This window comes from Lemur catta, chromosome 1 (assembly GCF_020740605.2).
Source record: "Lemur catta isolate mLemCat1 chromosome 1, mLemCat1.pri, whole genome shotgun sequence".
NCBI classification, from domain to species: Eukaryota; Metazoa; Chordata; class Mammalia; order Primates; family Lemuridae; genus Lemur; species Lemur catta.
Genome location: NC_059128.1, coordinates 43,989,645 through 44,014,380, shown reverse-complemented (window position 1 = coordinate 44,014,380; position 24,736 = coordinate 43,989,645). Strand labels below are relative to the sequence as shown.

The following is a 24,736-nucleotide window of genomic DNA, read 5'->3' as shown; positions in this document are numbered from 1 at the left end:
CTTCCTAACAGGTATTGATGGCCATGGTTTGGAACAATTTAATGTGTACTCTTTTTTCTGAATAGATCTGCCTCCAAGGCAGGATAAAAGAATGCAAATCAAAAGGAAGAGTTAAGATTTGGCTTCTGGCATTCAAAAATAGAGTTCTGCAGAAAGACAGTAGGCTTGAAAGCTAGTCTTGGTAGGGAGAGAAAGGATTTTATAAATGTTTTTAGTTCCCATTTACATAGCAAGGATGAGGCCTGAAAGATTAGATTATAAATTTCTCCCATAATGTATAGAATGTTTGTTCTCCATTATGCTCACTTCAGGCTGGAGTTTAGAAGATGAGGGCCATGATAATAAAGGCTGTTCTGCCTGAAAGATTTTTGCAGGAGGAAGACAGAAGGGAGACAGGCAGAGCAGGTAGATGATCAGTTAGGTGTTCTGATCTTCCCTCTGGGCTGCAGCATAGAGAAAGGGAAGTTTATTAAATACCTAGAAGAACGCAGAGGGCAGAGGGGCTTCTTCCTGGCTTCCAGTCTGGGACACTGGGAAGAGGTCACCTGGTAGCTCTATAAGGGCTACCTCTCAGCCTCCTCTCAGCCAACCTGGAGGGTGACCACATGATATAAATCCAGAGATGTGGTCAGGGAGAGTGATGGTCCAATTTGTTTCCCCAAGCCTTCCTTTGTTCTCCCAAGGCATGAATGCAGAGTTGAGAGCCAGCATGGCCAACACGTGCCTGTTGAGATGGGGGACTTAGAGGTACTCAGGGGCTTGAGATGCCAGGAGAGTTGAGATGAATGAGGCATCAGACAAGAAGTCACTGGGGGAGAGGAATCAAGATGGCAGACGAAAAAAACCACCAGCCAGAGTGTCTCTGCAAGAAAGACAGATTTTAGAAGAAGGTGAAAAAAATAGGCAGACGAACATAGATCAGACGAGGGTCAGAAGGGAGAGTGCCTGAAACTACAGGAGACTCCACATGAAGAAGCTGAGGAGGAAAACTGGAAGGAGAAAGGCCCCCGAGAGGCTTGGAGACCGGCGACAAGGGTAGGTGGAGCAACTACATTTCCCCTCCCTTGCGTTTTAGACTGCGGGTGGGCTCCTGAGTGGAGAGACCTGCCCACACCATCCCAGAGACGGCCACCGCCAGTGAGCTGTGAGCCTCTTGCGGACAGAGCACCAGGCTCCCATCTCCCTTGGGGGACCTCCCGGTCCACAGACCCGAGCCAATTGGCAGGCGCCATATTGCTTCATTCTCCCCTCCCCCTTTGCCTACCAGCCACTGCCGAGAGAGACAATTTAGCCACCACCCGGAGGCATCTGCAGGGAACGGGACCTCTCCTTTTGGGGACCTACAGCAGACTGAGGGGTACTCAGATTGTGAGCTCCCTACCCACCCACCCTCCAAGGTGCTGCTTGCCTGGTGACTCCAGGAGAGGGGGGCAAATCCCGAGGCGGACAGACACCGATCTAGCTTGGGTAGACTTGAGACCAGCACTCCTCTCCCTGGAAGGGTCAGGGATTGATCTCCAGGGCCCAGGGGACAGGCCTGCAGACCAGATCCCGTACACCCAGGCCTCAATCGCATTGCCCTGGGGCACGGAAGGGTTATTTGTGAAGACCCTACTGAGTGTGTGTGCCTTTGGGGCCAGATCAGCATGCCTGAGGGGCAACCCTCCTCTCACAGGAAGGCGCCCAGCCCAGTCTACGATCCTGGGCAAGGAACCTCCTGGCCTGCGTGACAGCCAAGGTAGATCCACTGGCTTGAGGTCCTGCCTGCTGGCAGAGGCCGGGGAGAAACTGCGGAATAGGGGAGGATGGAAAGGAGCAAGGCCTGCTCTAGATAGACTGTAGGTCTCAGACAGCCCACCCCCGACATGCAGACTTTTCTGCTGAGAGGGGCCATTCCAGCCCCTCCCTGGCAGCTGTGCCCAGAGGCAAAGAACAGACCTTTGACCCCTGCTAATAGCATTTGTGGAGCTTGAGGACAGGCTCACCCAACCCAGGTCTGCCCAGACTCACTCTCTGACCTGCCCCCGCTGAGGTGCAGAATAAGGACACACTTGGAAGTCCCAGGGCCCCACTCACCATGTGAGGCACTAGAGTGTCTCTCCAGGGGAACGAGAGCCGGTTATAGGACTCAAAAACAACACTGCAGCCTGCCCCTCCCAGCAAGTGCCACCTACTGACTGGGAGGTCATTCTGCACACCCTTTTACTGCATCTACTGACTCATCATATAGGGTGTGGTCAAATCTCACCCACAAACACCACCTAGTGGCTCAGAGACTAAAGAGGGTGTGTCATCATCCAAACGAAAATCTAAAGGCAGGAAGCAGCAGCTGATCCAGATGGGAAGGAATCAGCGAAAGAACTCTGGAAATATGAAGAATCAAACGGAAAGCACACCCCCAAAGAGAAACACCAGCTCTCTAGCAATGGACATTAACCAAACTCAGAACACCAAAATGACAGAAGAAGAATTTCAAACATGGATCATCAGACAACTGAATGATATGCAAGAAAAAATGGATAACCAACACAAAGAAACCACAAAAAAAATCCAGGACTTGGAAGAAAAATTCACTAAAGAAATTGAAATATTAAAGAAAAATCAAACCGAACTCCTGGAAATGAAAAATTTATTCAGGGAATTACAAAACACAGTGGAAAGCCTCAAGAGCAGGGTAGATCAAACAGAAGAAAGAATCTCAGAGATCGAAGATAACACCTTCCGATTAAATAAGTCAGTCACAGAGATAGAGCAAAGAAATAAAAGACCAGAGTTTGCAAGAAATGTGGGATTATGTGAAGAAGCCTAGTGTGAGAGTAATGGGCATTCCTGAGGGTGAAGAACAAAATACACAAGGGTTGGATAAGCTATTTGAAGATATAATTGAGGAAAACTTCCCAGGCCTTGCTAAAAATCTAGATATACAGGTACAAGAAGCCCAAAGGACCCCTGGGAGATTCATTGCAAATAGGAAGACACCACATCATGCAGTCATCAGACTGACCAAAATATCCACTAAAGAGGCCCTTCTTTAAGCTGTAAGGAGAAAGAAACAAGTAACATACAAAGGAAAGCCCATCCGAATAATGCCAGATTTCTCAACTGAAACCTTACAAGCTAGAAGAGACTGGGGCCCCATCCTTACTCTTCTGAAACAGAATAATGCCCACCCTAGAATCTTGTACCCAGCAAAGCTAAGTTTTGTATATGAAGGAGAAATTAAGACATTCTCAGATAAACAAAGACTGAGGGAATTCACCAAGACAAGACCGGCCCTCCAAGAAGTACTCAAAACAGAGTTGCATGTGGACCAGCGCAAGAAACACTCACGAATGTAAAACTACTCAAAAGCTAAAGATCAAAGGCCAGATACCACAATGGCTCAAGAGAGAAACATAGCAATGAAGTTCTACCCAACAGGATGAACACAAATCTGCCCCACCTATCAGTTTTCTCAATAAATGTGAATGGCTTGAACTCCCCACTCAAGAGACATAGGCTGGCCCAATGGATAAAAAAATACAAGCCAAGTATCTGCTGTCTCCAGGAAACTCATCTAACCTGCAAAGATGCATTTAGACTGAAAATGTAATCCCTATTAAATTACCAACATCATTTTTCACAGATATAGAAAAAAAAATTTTATGTTTTGTATGGAACCAGAGAAGACGCCGTTTAGCAAAAGCAATTTTAAGCAATAAGAACAAAATGGGAGGTATTAATTTACCAGACTTCAAACTATACTACAAGGCTGTGGTTATTAAAACAGCTTGGTATTGGCACAAGAACAGGGACACAGACCAGTGGAACAGAATCGAGAATCCAGATATAAAACCATCCTCACATAGCCATCTGATCTTTGACAAAGCAGACAAAAACATACTCTGGGGAAAAGAATCCTTATTCAATAAATGGTGCTGGGAAAACTGGATAGCCACATGCAGAAGACTGAAACAGGGCCCACACCTTTCACCTCTCAGAAAAATCAAATCACGGTGGATAACACTTAAACCTTAGGAGTGAAACTATTAGAATTCTAGAAGAAAATGTGGGAAAGACTCTTATAGACATTGGCTTAGGCAAAGAATTTATGAAGAAGATGCCAAAGGCAATCACAGCAACAACAAAAATAAATAAATGGGACCTGATTAAATTAAAAAGCTCTGCACAGCCAAAGAAACTGTCATGAGAGTAAACAAACAACCTACAGAATGGGAAAAAATTTTCACATGCTACACATCCGATAAGGGACTGATAACTAGAATCTATTTAGAACTCAGGAAAATCAGCAAGAAAAAATCAAACAACCTTATCAAAAAGTGGGCAAAGGACATGAACAGAAATTTTCAAAAGAAGACAGAAGAATGGCCAACAGACACATGAAAAAATGCTCAACATCTCTAATCATCGGGGAAATGCAAATCAAAACCACAATGAGATATCACTTAACTCCAGTGAGAATGGCCTTTATCAAAAAGTCCCATAACAATAAATGTTGGCATGGATGCGGAGAGATAGGAACACTCATACACTGCTGGTAGGACTGCAAACTAGTGCAACCTCTCTGGAAAGCAATATGGAGATACCTTAAACAGATACAAGTAGACCTACCATTTGATCCAGCAATCGCATTACTGGGCATCTACCCAAAAGAACAAAAGACAGTCTATAAAAAAGACATCTGCACCCAAATGTTTATAGCAGCACAATTCACAATTGCAAAGATGTGGAAACAACCCAAGTGCCCATCAATACATGAGTGGATTAATAAAATGTGGTATATGTATACCATGGAGTACTACTCAACTATAAGAAACAATGATGATATAGCACTTCTTGTATTTTCCTGGATAGAGTTGGAACCCATTCTACTAAGTGAAGTATCCCAAGAATGGAAAAATAAGCACCACATATACTCACCATCAAATTGGTTTCACTGATCATCACCTAAGAGCACATTTAGGAACAACATTGATCAGGTCCTGGGCAGACATGAGTAGGGGAGGGGAGGGGTGTATACATACATAATGAGTGCGATGTGCACTGTCTAGGGGACGGACACATTTGAAGCTCTGACTCAGGGGAGTGGGGGGGCAAGGGCAATATATGTAACCTAAACTTTTGTACCCCCACAATATGCTGAAATAATAATAAAAAAAAAAAAGGAAAAAAAAAAAAAAAAAAAGAAGTCACCGGGGTCCCATTGAGCTGAGAAGAGGGATAGACCAAGATGCACACCAGCTGCGGCCTCAGTTATTGAGGGCTAATGACAGGGGGACAAGAGACATTGCTGGAGAGCCAGAGGAACCAGAGGACCCTGCATTGTTTTGAGGACTCAAATCCACAAGGTCGTGTACACGTGTCTTCCCCCGACAATGTCCTAAGCACAAGTGTGGTGCTGAAATCTAGAGACTAAAGCATGTTTAACCAAGGAGGCTGAGTGTTTTGCCTAAAAGAAAGATTTACATTATTGTATTGATCTAAAGATTATCCCTTGCCCCTTTTGTTTCTCTGTAGTATGGAGAAGTTAGCAAGCAAGAATAGATTAACTCTAGACAAAGTAGAAGTCTAGTTTCCCTGCACATTGGAGTTCCAGAGTAAGTTAATTGCACTCCTGCTGTACTGTTTGCTTCCTCCCTGCACCCTCACTGCTACTGCAGTGCACACTTGCACAGCAGGCAGAATGGTCTTTAACAGTGTGAGAATCTGATCATATCTCCCATCCCAGCCTTCTAAAGGCTTCCCATTGGGCACAGAATGAAATACCAGCACTTCACCATGGCGCACAAGGCCTCACGTGATCTGGGTCCTGTCTTCATCTCTGCCTGCATCCTGTAGCTTGTCCAAGAAGCTCCAGCACAATGACCCTTCTGTTCCTTATACAAGCTATGTTGTTTCTCATCTGAAACTTTTGCACATGCTGTTTATGCCAATGCCTTCCACTTGCTCTTCCAGACCCAGTTTCCACCCTTCTCACCTTGCTCTGTGTGCCAGTAGGCTGATGCTATGAATTGCATCAATGTACACTCTTGCTTCCTGGCTTCCTGTTGGAATTGCCAATGGGAAGCACCAGTAGGAGATTAGAGAGAAAGGGAGGAGATATTAATTCAGCATATTTACTCCCCTGTTCTTTCCTGGCTAGTCACCTTGGGATTGGCTACATCCCTTTACCAAAGGCTGCAGCTCCTATCAGGGGCCCTCTGCATCTTTGGTGACCACCTCTGCATCTTTGGTGACAACTCCTCCCTTTGGCCCTGCAGACTGGATGTGCTTGTGGCTACCCCACCTTTGGTAGCCCTGGGTAGCTAGTTACATTAAGCTCTCTCTGCACTTTTGTACATAGTCCCTTTGAGTATCTTCTGCTTGCTGCCAGACCTCAACTGTCATACAGCTCCATCTGCAATCTCCTCTTGGGCTCTCTGCATGCTGGTTCTTTCTTCTCCTAGAGTCTCAGCTCAGATGTCACCTCCTCAGGCAGGCCTCTGACTGCCCATCGTCTCACTGCCTACTCTCATGTCCTCCATCCTGCACTTCACTTTTTATTTATTTTATTCAAAAATTTTTTTCATTGTGGTAAGAATAGTTAACATGAGATCTACCCTCTAAATTGTTTACATACAGTATCGTTTACATACAGCATTGTTTACGATAGGCACAATGTTGTACTGCAGACCTCCCGAACTTATTCATCTTGCATAATCGAAACTTTATACTTGTTGAACAGCAACTCCCCACTTCCCTCTGCCCTTACACCTGGCAAGCGCCACTCTACTCTCTGCTTCTGTGTGTTTAACTTCATACAGATAGAATCATGCAGTGTTTGTCCTTCTGTGACTCTGCCCTTCACTCTTTTTAACAACATGTTTTTAATTTCTTGCATTAAAATTATGATAATCTGACACTCTCTTTGTGGTGGTATTGTTGTTTACTTATCTTTTCTAACTGGACTGTAAGCCAAGAGCATAAGCCTTGTCTGTTTCACTTGCTGCTGTGTCCCTAGCACCTGGAATAGAGGTGCTATACATGGGAGGCAGATAGTAAAAATTTTTTTTTTTTAAGGAATGAATGAAAAGCTGAATTTCCATGTTCTTGAGAAGCCTGGATCTCAAGGCAGGTATATCTGGGGCTGTCAAAAATAGGTCAGGAAGTTGTTTCAGTTCCTTGTAGCTTTATTACATCAAGGTGTTAACACTGCTTCTCAGGAACTGTTTCTTAACTATCTCAAGCACCAATGCTGAGGAAGTAGAAAAGGAGATACCAAATAATTGTGTTTCAGATTAAGCCCTTTTAGTGGAAACATGGAAGGATGTTCCATGCTATTCAAGCACTCTGTCTCCTTTACCTATTTCAGGTGTGTCCAAGCTCAGCTGGGAATGGAAGTTGCTTTGCGATTCTTTAAAATCTTGAGGCCATGGCATTGGGGATAGTGCAGGAAGAATATCACAAAACTTTGATGTAAGAAATGGAAAGTGTGCTTTGAGAAGACTGTGTTGGAATGCTTGACTGCATGAAAATATCAAGGTGAGTGCCTAACAGCGTGGTTCTCAACAGTAGCTGATTGTGTGAGTCACCTGTAGAACTTACACAGCTCTCCAGGACCTGAGTCGTAAACTCCAAGGTTGGGTTCAGAAATCTGTACTTTTAAAAAGTTCTGAAGATGCTTCTGGGGCACAGCCAGGGTGAGAGCCACTGGGCATAAAGAGAATGGGCTCTGCTTCGATCTGTAAATCCAGGGAGCTAATTGTGTTGTTTTAAATTTCCTGAACTATTAGCACAGGACTGATGAGCCAAACACATTTTATGTTTGGATCAATAGATGTTTCTTCTCCTGTCTTTGAAAGTATTTCTCAGTAGCAACTGGGGTCTTGAAGAAATGGCATTAGAAGGCTAGTATTATTACTTTTAGTTTATAAAGTGAGAAATTGAAATTTGGGAAGGTTAGCAAACTTATTTGACCACAATGGCATTGAGACCACTCTTTCTCCCTTTAAGCCTCATTATAACTTGGATCCATTGCATAAAGCTCTTTTGATTGTAAAACAAAACCCCCACTCTGGTCTTGTAGACAGTTTTCTTTGTTTCCTCTTGTTCCTCTCAATACTGCCATACTTATTTCTATAAAGGGCAACCTCATCAACAAGTTTGGCATTGCTGGGTAGGCCCTGTCTTCAGAAGCCTTCTTCAGCTCGTTTCTTCTTTGTTTGTTGCTTATAAAATAGCAGGCATCTGTGAACCAAGCTGATGTGTTCATTGGGCCATGTCACCGTCTAGTCCTGTGTGCACATTCAGGTTTCACAGATTCATGGTAATATCACTGTTATAATTCTATGATATATGTCTTCCATTTATATTATACCATGAATACTTTAAAAATCAACTTTAGGGGGCAGGGGGAAGGAGGGGAGGGGTAAAAACCTACCTAACAGGTACAGTGAACACTATTTCGGTGATGGACACACTAATAGCCCTGACTTAAGTATTATAAAAGCTATTTATGTAACAAAAACGTTTCTACTCCCTTAATATTTTGAAAGAAAAAAGAAAAAAATCAACTTTATTGAGGTATAATTTACATATAATGAACTACACTCACATAGGTACAGTTGTATAAGTAGTTGAGTCTTTACAAATATGTCCGTGTTGTATCCACTACCATAATCAAGATATTTTTGTCACCCCAAAAAGTTCCCTCATATTTTCTTCCACTTTTGGCACTAGGCAACCACTGGTCTGCTTTCTGTCACTACAGATTAGTGTATATTTTCTAGAATTTCACACAAACGATATCATACATAGATATGACTTTGTGTCTCATTTGTTTTACTCAGCATAATATTTTTAGATATACATTGTTCTCATTTTGCTCTATTTTTTTTTCTTACCTAATCTTTCTACTACTGTCATCACCTCTGCTCTCTTAAATCAGATACATTAACTACCATGTGAGTTATATTTAGCTCATGCTGGTTTTGAGCCCAGGGCCTCATGAAGCATATGTAACTCACACATCTCTTCACCTTGGGAGCTGCATGAACTATTTTTCAAGTTGCATATAATTCATGCACAGAAAACAATAAAAAATAACAAATTTTTCATTAAACTAGAAAGAATCATTTTGTTTTTGAAGTTTTTATTCTATTTTTGTAACAAAGCACTGTGGCCCTAAGGAAAAAAAAATTTTTTTTTCTAGTGTGGCAGTCAGTGTGTTAAGCTTGGTGTGTATATTTCCATCCCTCTATCAATATTCATACAAACATATGCACATACAAGGGAGCCCAGGTGATTCCGTCTGTAAAGGTCATCCTTACAGGACACAGAATAGGACAGTAAAGGGCAGAGAATGGATTTGGAGAGGCAAAGGGAGAATAATAAACAGAGGTAGGTAGGTAGGTATTCCTGTTTCACAGGTGAGAAAACTGGGAAACTCAGGTTACAGTTAGTCAGTGGTAAAGCCAGCCTTCCAGCACAGCTCTCCTGACTCCAAATACCATCTCCCAATTACCTCCAGAGGATTGTTTGCTCCATAAAATTTTGAAGGTCTCAGGGGCAAGAAAATTTAGGACATGGAGAAAAGATAATGATGTTAATGATGACAAGTGGTGACAATGATGGTGATGGTGATGATGGTGATCATGATGATGGTAGTGATGATGAAGATGGTGATAATAATGATGGCGATGATGACAGTGATGATCGTGGTGGTGGTGATGATACTGATTGTGTTAATGGTAGTGGTGGTTGTGGTGGTGATTGTGGTATTGTTGGTGATGGTGGTAGTGGTATGATGGTGTCGATGATGATGGTAGTACTTTAAAGAACCCTCAGATCCAGGGAGAGCTGAAGGTAACAGAAAATAAAACCCGTCTTTTCCATGGTGCTTTCACCTATTCTTTTTTCATTTCATCCTCACTATGATGCTGTGGGATGTGTATTAATATCATTCCCATTTTAGAGGAGAACCTGAAGCCAAAGTAATTTCTCAACAATTGGCAAGAGAAGCAGGTGAAATACATTTAATTCACCTTTTACATATCCAGTATTTGTAGAAATCAGTTACAAATATTTTAATGGCATATTAAACATTCAGTAAATTCAACAAAAATCACCAAATTTTAATGCTTAACATAAAAGCAGATTTTGTTCATGCTAAGTTATTGCTAGGCCTTTGAGAAAGAATGAGATGATGTATATTAACTTAGAGGGATTTCAATTTTGTTATTGTTGTCATTGTTATCCTTAGGAGGAGAGATGAAGATGTAGATAAATGTATATATTAATAGTAGGTTCTGTTTTTATTAAATAAATGTTAAACATATTGTCCTCTGACTTCCTGTTTGCTTTGGCCAAGCTGTGGCAGTTTCAGGAGACCAGCCAGCAGGAGGAGAGAGAGGTCAGGGGCTTATTCCCCCACCCCTGACTTGTTCCCTCCTTGCTTGGCCAGAGTTTAGGCAAGTGGCCACAGCTTCTGCCAGGCAGCCCCTTCCCACAGCCCCAGCCCTGCTGGCCGTGACAGGATTCCTGTTCTATCATCCCTTCCTCTTGCCCCTTAGGCTTGGGGTAGTCACTGCTTCCTGCTGTTCCCTGTTGCTATGCTGGTTGTTTTACCAGTCTTTTAACCCTGCTCACACCTTTTGTGCCTATTAGTAAGCCAATATGCTCAGCTCCTAACCACTGTTCAATGGCCTGCTCTTTGGTACTGGGGCTGGGACTTTGCAAATGACATCATCTTGGTCAGCAGCTTCCTGCCAGGTGTGCCAGTACAGGGTGCTGCAGGCTGGAGAAGAAGGGGACCTGTTCCTGTTGGAGTCCCTCAGCAGCAGCCCTTCCCCCTGCAGCAGCGGTGGGGTCCAGCCTCAGGTTTTTTTTTGTGTGTTTTTCTGTCACTCCCACAACGGTTCTCTCAAGCACTGTGAAAGCACCTCTTTTTCAGAGCTCTGAGTCCCAGATCTGCAGCCCCCGCTCTGAGCTTTGGGTTATAACACCCAGAGCTCTTCTCTTTGTTCTCTGGCCCATAGTGCTATCCTGTTTTTTCACAGTTATTTTTCTGGGTTACTTTTAAGTGTTCCTTTCACATATTCAGATCTCGAGTCCTTTTCTTTTTTCTTTTTATTGTGGTGGAAAACACATAACATAAAATTTACCATCTTAACCATTTTTAAGTGCACAGTTCAATAGTGTTAAGTATATTCACATTGTTGTGCCACTAATCTCCAGAACTCTTTTATCTTGTAAAACTGAAAGTTTATACCCATTAAATAACTCCTCATTTTCCATTCCCCAGCCCTAGTAACTGCCATTCTACTTTGCCTCCATGAATTTGACTACTTTAGATACCATAGAAAGATCTCCTATCCTTTTAAACTAATTCTTTGTATTTAATTTGCTTTATTAAAATAATTGGCATAGTTTCTGTTTTTTCAATTGGACTCTGATCTGTCTCTGTAAATAGTCCCTTTAAATAATTTGCAATTAAACTCTTTGCATGTGCCATCTGATTCCCACTGGGACCCCAACTGATAACACCATATGCACCATGAGAATTCTTTAGATCAGATGAAGATTAAGTTAAAATAATAATAAAGGTGAAAGCTATTTTAACTAAAAAGCACTATATATTAGTTGTAGTAGTCGTATTCCAAACGAGGCCACATCTGAGCTTCCCCTGCAGTGTCCTTTGAAATGCTACTATCCAGAAAAGAATGATAACAAACACAAGAAAATAACTGCAACTCTGTCTGCTTTTCTAGAAGAGGATGTGGGAATATAATAAAAAGCTCCATATTCATATTCGCAAGTTAATGTAGGAAAGAAGCCAGGATGTCTGTGTCCTTAAGTGATACAGAGACTCTGGCTCCACCAAGACAAGACTCTGATCCCAGATGTCAGCCCCCAGCAATTCAGTGACACTTCAACAACCTGACTTAAAATGAAAAATTGGGTTGCTTTTCCAGAGCAGTAAAAGACTGGAAATCCCCACCCACCAGCCCATTCACAAATGCCAGAAACTCCTTGCAGCCATAGCCGGGCCAGAGTTTCCTGGCTGAGCGGGGTCCCTTCACTACTTTAGGAGGAGCCCTCTTTTCTGAAGGGTCAGATGGTAATGAGGCTCCAACAGGACTTGCCCAGGGGCCATAAAGAGACAAGTTGAGCACAGGGTGGGGTGTGAAGGGGGCTGGGGAATACTGTGGACAGGCCCAGCCAGGAGGGCCTTGGATTACTGCAGTAGTGCCCTGGCTGGCTGTGCATTCTGGAGAATACTCACCATCAACTCCTGCCAGGAAGGAAGGCCTCAAAACACCAAGTCTCAGGGAGAAGATTAAAGAATTTCTTTAGCAACTGTTAATCCAGAAAACCTGAACTCCAAGGGCAGGATATTGCTTCCTCCTAACACTATTTGACCGGCTTGGTCTCTTTGTACTTGGGTAGGACTAACCCTGAGAAAAAGCTCATCTGTGTGAGCTTTGTTTTTAGATGTTATGGAACTCAGACACGAGCTACTCTTCTATGGTCCAGGAACTGTGCAAACCCCAAGAAATGATTTGCAGAATCCTGTGATGGTATGGGGATCTAGAACAATTTTCTGGGACCTGCAAATGTCATCTGATTCACAAGATGAAAGGCCCCCTCCCCACCTCTTTCCCCAGCCCCAGATTCAGAACAGCTCTAGATCATGAGTCACTGGAGGGCAGGGCCAGGACTGTCATCTTTGATCTCCAGCAGTACCCTGCCCAGCCTGTGCTGTGGACAATCTTTATATGAGTATTTACTAGATTGAATGTATCTAAGCAGCCTTCAACTTTTAGGAATCCACAATAAATCCTTTCCACCCTGAAGGTTGGCTTGTGATGAGAGATTCTTTTGGGGAACCTCAGTAACAGTTTATTCTGTTTGTGGGATGGCTCTTCCCACAGGGGTCTTGAAATCAGAGAAGATTAAACACAGGTTTGGGAGACTGAATGCTGGTATTGGTTTCCCCACCAACATGTTCTTTTCTCAGTTTCATCATCTGTAAATTCATAGTTTCTTGCCCTCTCTCCTATTTGATGACGTTACTGTGGGGAATCATGATAAACACAAAAGGAAGGAATTTTATCATAAGTCATGGCACTAGCATTGATAGAAGAAATAAGAATTGGTCACTTGCTTTCACTTCTAGGTTATTAGAGGAGAAAAAGAGACAATTGAAGGAAGAAAAAGAGATGTAGTGTGATATTGTCATTAAGATCATAGTGAAATAACATGACCTACTGTAGGTGAACAGGGAAGAAAGATAGCTTTGAGTCCTTCACTTTAAGACAAAGTAATGGAAATGAGTCAGAACATTATAGTAAGTGAGAGGACTATAATTTTACCATTATCCTATTCTTATTTGGAATTATTTTCCTCTTCATTTTAGTCATGACTGCTGGTCTGCTAGAACATTAAGACAGGAGGACAGGGCTATCATGTGGGAACCATATTTAATTGATTCTAGAATGCACATTTTCCACATCCCAACATCTCTAGGGATCACTTGATGGTGTTGGCCAGGCTCAGTGGAGATGTAGTTGTTAATGTCAAAACTTAGTCATAGCAGTTCATACTGTCATCACTTCAATTGAATTAAGAGCATTGTTGGTAGTGTAGGTGTTGAATTGAACCACATTTAAAAGGTCATCAAAAAGATTACACTATGGATTTGATATTGAAATGAAAAATTACCATGTGAGCAGAAAGGCACAGAAATAGAGCAGTGGGACTTTAATTTGATATTAGTGAAGCAGGTATGTATGGTTGGAGGAATGAACACAATACCACATAATTTTCACAAAGTAACAACCAAAGTGCTTTCTGGAACCTATGATAGGAAGAGCCATCCCTCAAGTACAAGAAGCTGTTAGTAAGATCCACAAAAGGGTTGGCCATCACAACCAGAAACTGCTGGCACATCTTGTACGGATGAAAGAAACATCAAAGCAACCAGAGGCTTGCATGACTGTGGAGGGCTACGGTTAAGGCATTATGTCATATAGTTTGAAGGACAGTGTTTGCCCTTTCTTGGGGTGGCACATAGTATGTGTCTTGGAATCAATGGGAATCAGTTACAAATGTGAGCTTGCAACATTTAGGGAGTCACTACCGTTATTACAGGAAAAGGAACACAGACCCTAGGCCTCCTTTGCTGGTGGGCCTGTTCTTTTGAGATTCAGTACTGAGTTGGCACATAGTTGACCAGGCACCATGAGAGAAGGAGTGTCTTGTATGCCTGTGATACTACTTGTCCTAATGACTCTGACAAACAGGAGATAGGACAAGTGTCCAAAGAATGGAGGAGTAGAACAAGTCTTGAGAACCTGTCCTCCTTTCCGACATAGGAACATAAGATGGACAAAGGATTTGAGAAAATAAAGGTATAGTTCTTTATTTAAAGAGTTTGCAATTTGGAGGTGCTTCTTATAAAACAGCGAAAACTAAACCTAGATTTTTAAAAAGTCTAGCAGTTTCAGCACCCTACAACACATATAAGATTTTTGAAAGTAAAATTGACTAGTAAATATTTAATTGTCTCCAAAATTATATCTTTAAATTTACCAAGCATGATTATTTTATAAGCATATTAAATTCTATATAATCATTATTATTTTTTCCTTTATTTTTACTTACAACCCAAAGCAGCATATAATCAATTATTAATGTCCCTAAAATAACAAAATTACTTCAGATTAATAGAAGTACCAGAAACTTAAATATTGCATATATGTATATTTCTGCCAAATTTCTATTAACAAATGGGACATGAATAAAAAGAACATGTACCAATTTGTTTTCTTATCCATCCCACCCCATCCCTAACTTAGCTTTCCTCAGACATGGAAAAAATTCTAGATATTTCAGACTTTTAATTCTCCCTCATGTTTATGGTAGTTCTCAATCTGGAACTCATAGGCAGAGTTCTATCAATGGCTCCACGGAGCCTGTGTGCCCCAAAAATTATATGAAAAATCTTGAGTAATATGTGCTTTTTAGAGGTATTGGGGAGAGTGATTCTGGTTGTCATCCACTTCTTAAAAGTGTCCATATTTTAAAGAATGGAAGAGTCCATGCACCACTGGTGAGCATTTTGGGTCCATTGTGACCTGGCCTTCGGCCCCTCCCAGACAGTGGGCGCTTTGGTGAGTATTTTCCCTTAGCAGGAGGCTGTGGCTACACCCAGTGACAACTGAGAGGGACATTCATGAACAACAAGACACCTGGGAAATGGCTCTGTGATTCCCTCTTGGTTTGGGGATTTGGCTGCTAAAATGTCCCTGCTCTTCCTCAAAATAAACAAAGAGACACCACTGCATTCCTGTGCCATCCAGGTTTTATCTGGCACTTTGAACTTTGTTTTTAAGTGACAAAAACCAGGTCCCAACCCTTGCGTTTCCTTCTCCTTCTGGCAGGGTTACAGATGCCCTGACTGCGATAAGAATGAGATTGGGGGAGGCTGTGGGGACAGCTATCCAGGCCACTGGCCACTGGTAGTGATTGCTGTGCTTTCATTTGAAAATGTAAAACAGCCAGGTTGGATGGATTCTTATTGGGTTCCATGGGGTTCCTCTACTTCATAGACCTGGCCTGGCCAGAACTGATGCTCAGCCTCTGAACAACGTAGGTGAAGAGGTGACTTGACTTGAGAGTTAAGAAGTCTCAGAGTAGCAAGCATTAGCATTTTGTTAAAAACATAGATTCCTTGGATCACCCCAGAGGTTCTGATTCAGTAGGTCTGGGGTGCAGTCCTGGAATTGGCTTTTTTAAAGCAACATCTCCAAGTGATTTTCAGAAAGTGGCTGCAAAAGGCTTTGGTATTCCAAATATTGAGAGCTTGGATGAAGAGAAGGACATTCTGTTCTTCCTGTGTTAATTCTGTTGGGTCTGGGTCATCCCCTTCTTATTTTCTGAGAATGGTTTAGAGGACAGCCCTGGGCCTCTTTTTGTTTCCTTAGAGATGTGATGCAGAGGCCAGGATAACCTGGGTCCCAGAACCAGGCTCCCTCAGTCTCAGCAGCTGGGAAGCTCCTGCTCAGTCCTGCCACCTCCAGCACTTCAGCATCTCCCCCTAGTCAAGGGAAGGCATCCGCTGCAAGGGTAGAGAGTGTGGGACTAAGCATCCAGGCCAAATCCATAACCAAAAATTGTCTGTTGGGGGCTGTGCTTTTCCAAGCACCTGACCCCACCGAGGCTGTGTGCATCGAAGATCTGAAGAAGAGAACGTCCAAAGTGGCAGTTTCTGTAGGCTTCCATCATGGAGGAGACAGAGAAGTCTAGTGGAAGAGCACCAGCTTGGGAGTCCTAAGTCATTCATTCATTCACTCAAATACTTGGTTGCTTACCATATGCTGAGTACTGCGTTTGGTGCTGGGATTCAAGGGTGAACAAGACTTGGTCCATGCCTTCATGGAGCCTTCGTGTTAGTCAGAGTGAAAGATGTTAAAAAATTGTTCTAAAGTTTCTACATGAGAGAGGATTGGAATTTCAGTCCGGTTTTAAGAGAGAAGGGGAGTGGCATAGAAACTTGTCTTGAAGGTGATACTGCAAAATGACTTGTCTCCTCTCACATTAACTGTTTATTTGGGGTGGATGGTGAGAAAGAGCTGATACAGATTGTAAACTGGTCAAAGATACTCCTGCCCACACAACATAACAGCAAGCCACCCCTCGGTGCCAATATCAGAGAGTAAACAAATCATTATCTAACTCATTTAATTAACCTATCAATCAATCAATTGATTAGTTAATGACAGATGTAAGTGCTAAGAGCTACGGGACTGTGGGAGCTCATAAAAGGACACCCAGCCTGGGGTAGGGCATGAGGCAGAGATTTCTTAAATAAGCAACTTTTAAACTGAGACCAGAAATAAGTGTCAAGATTGGTCATGGAATGAGGGCATGTTGGGGCCTGGCTGGGGTGGCTGAAGCCGGGCAATATGAGGGAGAGTGTCACAATGAGGTTAGAAGGATTTTTTTTGTTTCCTACTTGTTAAGTGATCTTGAGGAAGTTTTCGAATTTCCCCATCTGTAAACTGGGGGCAGAGCCAACTTTTCAAGGCTGCAACAAGGATTAAAAGTTGCCTTGTAAAATGTAGCTTTACAAGAAATTATTGTGAGTGCTCCCTGTCTAATAACTCGTATTCTCTTCCCTTGAAAAATGATAGAATGGTTTTGGCAGGAGCCCAGATGAGATGCTCCTCCGCGCTTCAAAAGCCTTACTGTGCAGGGGGAGGAGATGAGTCTGTCCTGTTCCACCAGGACCACCCCGTCCCTGGTCCTGACAGCCATGCCTATTCACAGTCTTCCCTGGGCTCAGCCACAGGTGGCGTTTCCTCCAGTGGGCTGTCACCTTCTTGAAGGGGGCAGTTTTTTAGTTTCTATATGTGCCATCGCTTTAATTTTCTCTTGTAATTTCTCTGACTTAATGATTTCTAGTCCCCCCCCCTTTTTTTTAAAGTAAGTGTGGGGACAGCAACCCTTGGTTGGACAAACATGTATTTTTTATAACTCAGTAAATCCATATAAATACAATAGAATCTGTAGGCAAGCATGAATCAACATGACACTTGGTGGCAGCATCACTGAACAGGAATTGTACCTCACATTAAATTTTATATATCAAGTTCTGCATGGTTCACAAATGGCCAGTGGAGATTCTCTGATGAAATGAAAATTGGTCTTCTCTCTACACTCACGTCTCCTCAGTGTCTCAACCTTTTGATTGGTGGGGCAGACACACACATCCAGAGTTTCTAGACTGACCCTGATTATCTGCTCTCAAGATACCATTTTCAGCTTCATAATAGAGTTTGTATAACACCTCTGTTCCCATGCCCAGGTGCATTCTCACCTTAGCACTTGTCCTTGATTCCATCTGTGCTTATAAAAATCTAGTCTGGAAGATTTCTCTTAATGAATGAGGAAGGCATAGGACAAATCTCTGGGGCCCTGAGATATAATGTTGGCTTAGCCACTTGCTAGCTGTGTGATGTTATGTGGGATAGGTTTGGCTTCAAGTACCAGAAAACTTGACCAGTGGTATTTTACCCAAAGAGATGTATGTGTCTATCTATTTATATTCTGTAACAAGAAGGCTGAAAGTAGGAAGTTGCTGGCCTGATTCAGCCTCAGTTGAATGATGTCATCCAGGACCAGGTTCCCTGTGTCTTTCCCTTCTACAGCCCTCATCGCATAGCCATTTTATCCTCATGCTCATGGCTTTATTGCCACAAGATGCCCATCCCAGCTCTAGACTCCATGTTTCCTTTCAGGCAGGACAAATAGGGAAGGTTGGTGCCTCCATGTCTGTCCCACTTTACTAAGAAAGCAGAAGATTTTCAAGAAACCTTCCCAGCAGATGCCACTGGTCAGGACTGTCCTGTAGCCACTCCTAGCTGAAGAGAGACTGGGAAGATACTTAGTTTTTTCACCTTGTGCAGTGGAAAGTAGCAAGGAGGAAGAGTTGGACATGCTTATAGGATCAGTCAGTAGGCAGTATCTGCCACAATGTCTTTGGACAATTTACATAATTTTGGACATCAGTTTCCTCAGCTATAAAGTGAGGTGGCTTAACCAGAGTCTAGATGGTCTCTGGTATTCCCTTTAGTTCTAACACATGGCTTTTTGAGCTCTAATGCGTGTGCATATCACCTGGAGATCTTGATAAAATGCAGACTCTGGTGGTGGGGGGTATAGAGCCCAGGACTCTGCATTTCTTCTGGGTGATGGTGATGCTGCCGGACCACACTTTAGATTTGCAAGGCTCTAAAGGTCTGTAAGTCCTTAGATATCTTTCTGCTTTTCTCATTAGACAAGCCAGCTTAAGTCAAAGACCATACAAAGTCCTTACGTTTCCTGGAATAACTGAATTCACAGAAGTTTTTCGTCCATCAACAAACATGCACATTCCTACTATTTTTTTCATCATCTGAGCTAGAGCCTCAGTCTTAAAGGGATTGTAAGTAGCTGGGAAGAGGGTAATAAGGAAGACCTTTTCTAATTTAATTCTCATAACAACCTAAGGAATTTGCTAGTGTGATTACTCTCATCTCAATAATAAAGGAATCTGAGAATCAGAGACTCAGGGAAGTTAAGTTATTTTCTTAAGGTCATATAACTGGTAGATGACAAGGTTTTGATTCAGGTGTCTGATTTCTAAGTCTATGCTTCTTCCATTTCGTCATACTGACTCTTGCAGAGGCCCACAAGGTTGAATACGAGATAGCTCCCAATCAAGTGATGATTAGTTTGTTACAAACCTGTCCATAGTAGTTCATCTCCGATCGCCCCTCCAGATCCATTCCCCACCCTTTTCTGTGTCTCCCAGGGGGACTGACCTCTCCCTGGGCTCTCGCCTCCAGGTGGGTCCAGCCAATGGGAATCACCTGCAAGAGACTGTGGAGCATGGAAGACATAGAGGTTGGGATATTTACGCACCTTCTTTCCCCATGGTTTAGTAGTAGCTGTGTTTCTCTACTTTAAGGCTACAACTCAGCTGGCCTCTCCTACAGCTCTTACTGGTTTCTAGTAACTGCTGCCTCCCCTATCCCTTCAGACCTGGGGGATAACTGCTTCCCCTGTTGCGGGTCACCGGGTCCCTCGCCATCCCTTTTGGGTTCCCTTAGCCCTGCCCACCCCTCTGTAAATAGTCTCTTCACCTTTTGGGGGTGCTGCCTGTTTCCTAATTAGACCATAACTCACTAACTCATTTGAAAATGTTCAGGTAGTGTAGATATCGTTAAACTCTACATAAGTCAGAAGGAGATTTGGGAGGTTTCAGCAGTCTGAGCTGGGGAGAGAAGTCAGGGCTTCAACTAGGCCTTGACAGATGGGGAGGATTTGTAGAAACAGTGGAGAGAGAACATGCTGAAGCACTTCAGGCAAAGGCAAGAATTGAAGGGGTATGGGCCTCTACCTGCGTTTTGGGATCAATAATAAAATAGGTTGCCAGGGGTGAAACCAAATAAGGATGGGTTACAGGAAGAATAACACTGTTATTAAGTGCTTTGCTAGAACTAACTCATTCTATCCTCAACAGCCCCATGATTGTCTTCATTTTTTAGAAAGAAGGAGGAAGTTGAAGCAGAGAAGGGTTAAGAGCTAGTCCCAGGTCGTCCAGCTCCTGAGTGGCTGGGATTTGACCCTTTGTGGTCTGGCTCTGAGCCTCCCCTTTGACCCTCTGTGCTGTGTTTGAGTGTGGACTTCCTGAAGCCACTGACTGTTCTGGAGCAGAGATGAACTCTGAACAAAGTGGTGTTTAAGAGATGGAAGCCTGGATGTGTAGGATAGAAGACATGCGGGGAAGAGCTATGGGAAAGTGCTGCCCTCTCTGCACAGTAGAGGGTTCATGTGCTCCGTGTGTCCAGGAAAGAGGCTCTCACCCACTTTCCATGGGACAGTATGTGCTTTTCATCTGGCCCTTTTTTGAGTGTGACAATGGAAGGTCTGCATTTCCTGTTCATATACCCCGGGCTAGAATTCATGTTCGTTTATCTCAGTGGCAGGGAAATGAAGGGGACCTGAGTCAGGGCGGTTGGGAGCTGCCCTTGTTGCCAGATCCAGTCAAGAAAAGGGCTTAGAAGAAGCAGCTGCCCCAATCTGGGCACAGCCTGCTCAGCCTGCCTGGTCTGCATAGTCTTGGGGGGATTCGTGTAAGTGTTTTTGTTTTTAATTGCTCAGAAATGAATTTCTTTAGCAGCCAAATAGCTCCACTTGCCCAATTTATTCTCTTTTTATCTTCCATATGGAAAATGTAGCTTAACCTGAGTTTCCTTTTCCTCATCCATACAGTGGTGGTAGTAGCAGCTGACTGACATTTGCTGTGTTCCTTCATGTACATTCACATCACCGGGATTAACCCAAAGTGGGTGTTCAAAAATATTAGTGGAAATCGCTCCCACCTCTTAATCCACCTTCCTCCCTTCTGTTTAAAGTTATTATGAAATGATAATAAGGATGTTGCCTGCTTGCCTTCCTCCCTCCCTCTTCCAGCTTCTTATTGTGAGGAATTTTAGACATGCATAAAAGTAGAGAGACAGTAAAATGCACTGTCATCATCATTATCAAGAACTAACAATGCTCAACAGCTTACTGTATTTGGCTTATCTATTTTATCTTTGCTAAGTATTTTAGAGCAATCCCAAATATCATAAATTTCATATCAAATACTTCAATACACGTATTTAGAAAACAGTATTTTCTTAATACAATGCCATTAATACAGCTAAAGAAATTAACAATAACTCCTTAATAGCAAGTATTACACAGACCATATTCAAATGTCTCCAACTGACAGCACAATCTTTTTGCAGTTGATTTGTTTGAATCAGGATCTAAATATGGTGAGGAGTACAAGAGAGAAAACAGCTACATGGGGCCCTGTTTACAGTTCTTAGGCTTTAGGAATTTCCTTGCCTTGTGCGCAATGACTCAGTTTTGCCAAAAAAGTGCACCCTGACATTTGTGGTTTCGACTGTCTGGAAACAACTCCAAATGTCCATGGCATTTAGCAATGTCTGCTGAGGCACCAGTGTGAATCCTGGGCACTTCTGAGAATCTGTCTGGGAGTGAGCCTCGCTGAGAGCTGGCACTTGGCATCTCAGTGACGCTTCATTGTTCTCTCTTCTTGTTCATCCCTGGTTTTGGATTTCATAGACTGGTACAATTAAAAAAATAAGAAAAAAAATAAGAGTCTTACATAAGATTATTGATCTTTTATTTTGCCAAGTAAGAACATTAAAAAATATCTCCTATCACCATTATTTCATAAAAGAGAGGGCATTTTAATACTAAAAGACTGACATTATTTCAGAATAATGGAGCCTCTTTCCCAGGAAATGATAGTTGGCCACCTGATGTTGACATATATATCTTCCAGGGTTCCAGGTTTCTTATTTTGCCATGGACTGGTGAGCACTTTGTCACAGTTTGGTATTTGGGAAGCATTCCTCTACCCAGGATTGCTTGGATAGTAAAATTTGTGAAGTGATAAAAATGTCATTCTTTTTTGAAAAATAATCGAGTAGGAGATGAAACTTTTAGTAAAAGTTGAAAATGAAGTTAACTTATGATGTGGAGCTAGGCACAGTGATGCTATGGTTTTGAACTGTGGTTTGGGGGAATGCTAGGAGCAGGTATACTCTCATGTAGGTCTGGGGTCGGATCAAGGGATGTCAATAATTATTTTTTCTTAAACTCATTAGACTTCTGACCAGCTCCCTCTTGGCTCCCAAGAACCTTTGTTGCTCTTGCTCACATTCTCCAAACCCACATTCTCCTCCTTGTCCTGTGCCCATGGCCCAGTGCTGGTGATAAGTAGATGACCCCCACATTCACATCTCTTGCCTACTCTGCTCTGCAGAGCTTCAGACACGTATCTCCAGTTGCTGTTGGGCAGCTTCACTCACGTGTCTCCACAGGGAACCCTTCTTCTGCTTCCTCAGTCTGGCCCCTTCCTCTCACCTCCCCAGTGCACAAAACGGGGAAGTTGCTCATGCCAGAAACCAAGAGCTCTCCCTGACACATACATCACTCCTTGTGTTCACCCCACTAGGAGTTTACTTCCATATGGGTTTCAGTCTATTTACTTCAAGCCTTTGCTCCTGCTGCCACTCCAGTCTAGGTAACTGCTACCTCTTGCCTGGGCTGTTACCACAGTTTCTCTTAATCTCTATGCTAACCCCCACCAATCCATTCTTCACATGGTAGCCGGGATGGCTTTCTTAAAATGCAAATTATGTCATGCTGTACCCCCTGTTCAGAGCTCTGAGGGCATTTGGGGTAAAATGGAAAAAAAAAAAAAAAAACCAATAAGGGCTACAAGGCCCATGTGATCTGCTCATTACCCAACTCTTACGGTCATCTCAAGTCACTTTCCTTTTCATTTACCCTGCTTGATTGACATGAGCTGGGCTGGACTTTGATTTCTTTGAATACTCACAGCTCCTTCCTGCTTCAGGGTAGGGAACACATAGTGTTTCCTCTGCTTAGAAAGTCCTTCTTCCCACCTTCCCCACTGTCTGCCTCTCCCCACTCTAGACTGTAAGCTCCTGAGGACAGACCCTTGACTGTTCTGGTCATTTATAAATAGCCAATATCTAGCAAAGCCCTTGGCAGAGGGTAGGTGCTTGGTAAGTGAGCAAATGACTATTCTAATTAATACCAAACTTCCTCCATCCCTATACAAGAACAGAAGGGAGAGGCTGAATGTATTTGAAAAAGAAACAAGGCCATATTTTTGCTAGATCAGCCAAATTGATATTAAGTATTCAGGCCAGTATTTGCCTTTATACTTATAATAACAGACCTTTCTGTGAAATAAAGTAAATCATATGGGAAGTGGGTGCTAGGATCAGCTCCATTTTATCTGCATTACCAAAATCGCCAAGGTTCCTGTAAAACTCCTGGAAAAGATGACCCCTCTGTCTTAATAAAGTGCTAAATCTGTCCATTTCTGAAGAACAAAGACCTATCATATATCCGTTAAAAAAACTAAGTGCCTTATTAGTGCTAGCTATTGAAAAGACTTGATCAAATACAGGTAAAATGGCCACATAACTTAAGCCCACAGTTTCATTACAGTTTTAAAAAAGAATAGTCAACATGTTTGCGGAACCATTTCCTATAACACTTTTCAATAAATTGTATAATTTTAAGTTTTCTTTTTTTAACAGAGATGAAATGTGTTCTGAGAACTGTAAGCCCATGTTGAATTCCCCTTTGCTAATTCCCTTTCAATGCACTGTCCTGGTGACTTACATTTAGCACCATATTTTATTGGCTAATTTTCTCCACTTTCCAGATTAGCTTCTTACTACATGCTAATTGAGTCCTTACATTTCTTTTGTGGATGCGATTTGTCTCAATCATACTATAAGCTTTTTGCAAACAGGAGTCTATGTCTTTTTCTACTTTTGTGTCCTCAGTGTAACAATCAGGGTTGGCCAAGTCATATAGCAGTAACAAAACACCCCCAAATCTCAGGGGCTTTGTGTCCTACTCAACCTGCATGTCTGATGTAGCTCAGCAGGAGGTCTCTGATCTTTGTGTTCTCTGGTGACCCAGGCTAATGAAGGCTTTAGCTTCACACTTCCTTGCCTGATCAAAACATCAGCGGGGAAGAAATACAACAAACCACCCAGCTGGCTTTTAAAGCGTCTGCCAGTGTGCAATGCATATCATTCCACATGTGTGTTATTGGCTAACACAAGTCACGTGGCCATGCCTAACTTCAAAGGGTGTGGCCAAGTGAGAAGAGGAGTCAGGAACCCTGAGGACACTGCACTTATGATTCACGCTCAGTCAGTTCCAGGCCCATGGTGGGATTTCTGTAATACTTGTTTTGCTGAAGGTTTTTTTTTTTTTTTTTTTTTTGTGAATTGCTTATTTGAAAAAAGGATTTTTGAATTGATTTTCATCATATGGTCCTTTTTTTTTTTAATTTCAGGACATTATGGGGGTACAAACATTTTGGTTACATGTTATGACTTTGCCACACCCAAACCGTGGTTTGAGGCGTGCTCCTTCCCTGCTACAATGCTCACCGCGTCCATTAGTTGTGAGTTTACCCACCCCCAAGCCCCCAATCCCTGAAGAATGTTACTACCATGTGTGCACCTTAGTGTTGATCAGTTAGTGCCAATTTGTTGGTGAGTACACGTGATGCCTATTCTTCCATTCCTGTGATACCTCACTTTGGAGGATGGGCTCAAGCTTTATCCAGGAAAAT

General features: G+C 42.7%; 1 long non-coding RNA gene across 1 annotated transcript in view; it reads left to right on the top strand.

Moving 5' to 3' along the window:
• Positions 1–1,011: 1,011 nt before the first annotated feature.
• LOC123649266 overlaps positions 1,012–24,736 on the top strand; it is a 33,718-nt gene continuing 9,993 nt past the window's right edge. The window contains exons 1-2 of the long non-coding RNA XR_006738955.1: positions 1,012–1,035; positions 7,352–7,521. This is a non-coding gene — a long non-coding RNA (uncharacterized LOC123649266). The remainder of the gene's footprint in view (positions 1,036–7,351; positions 7,522–24,736) is intronic.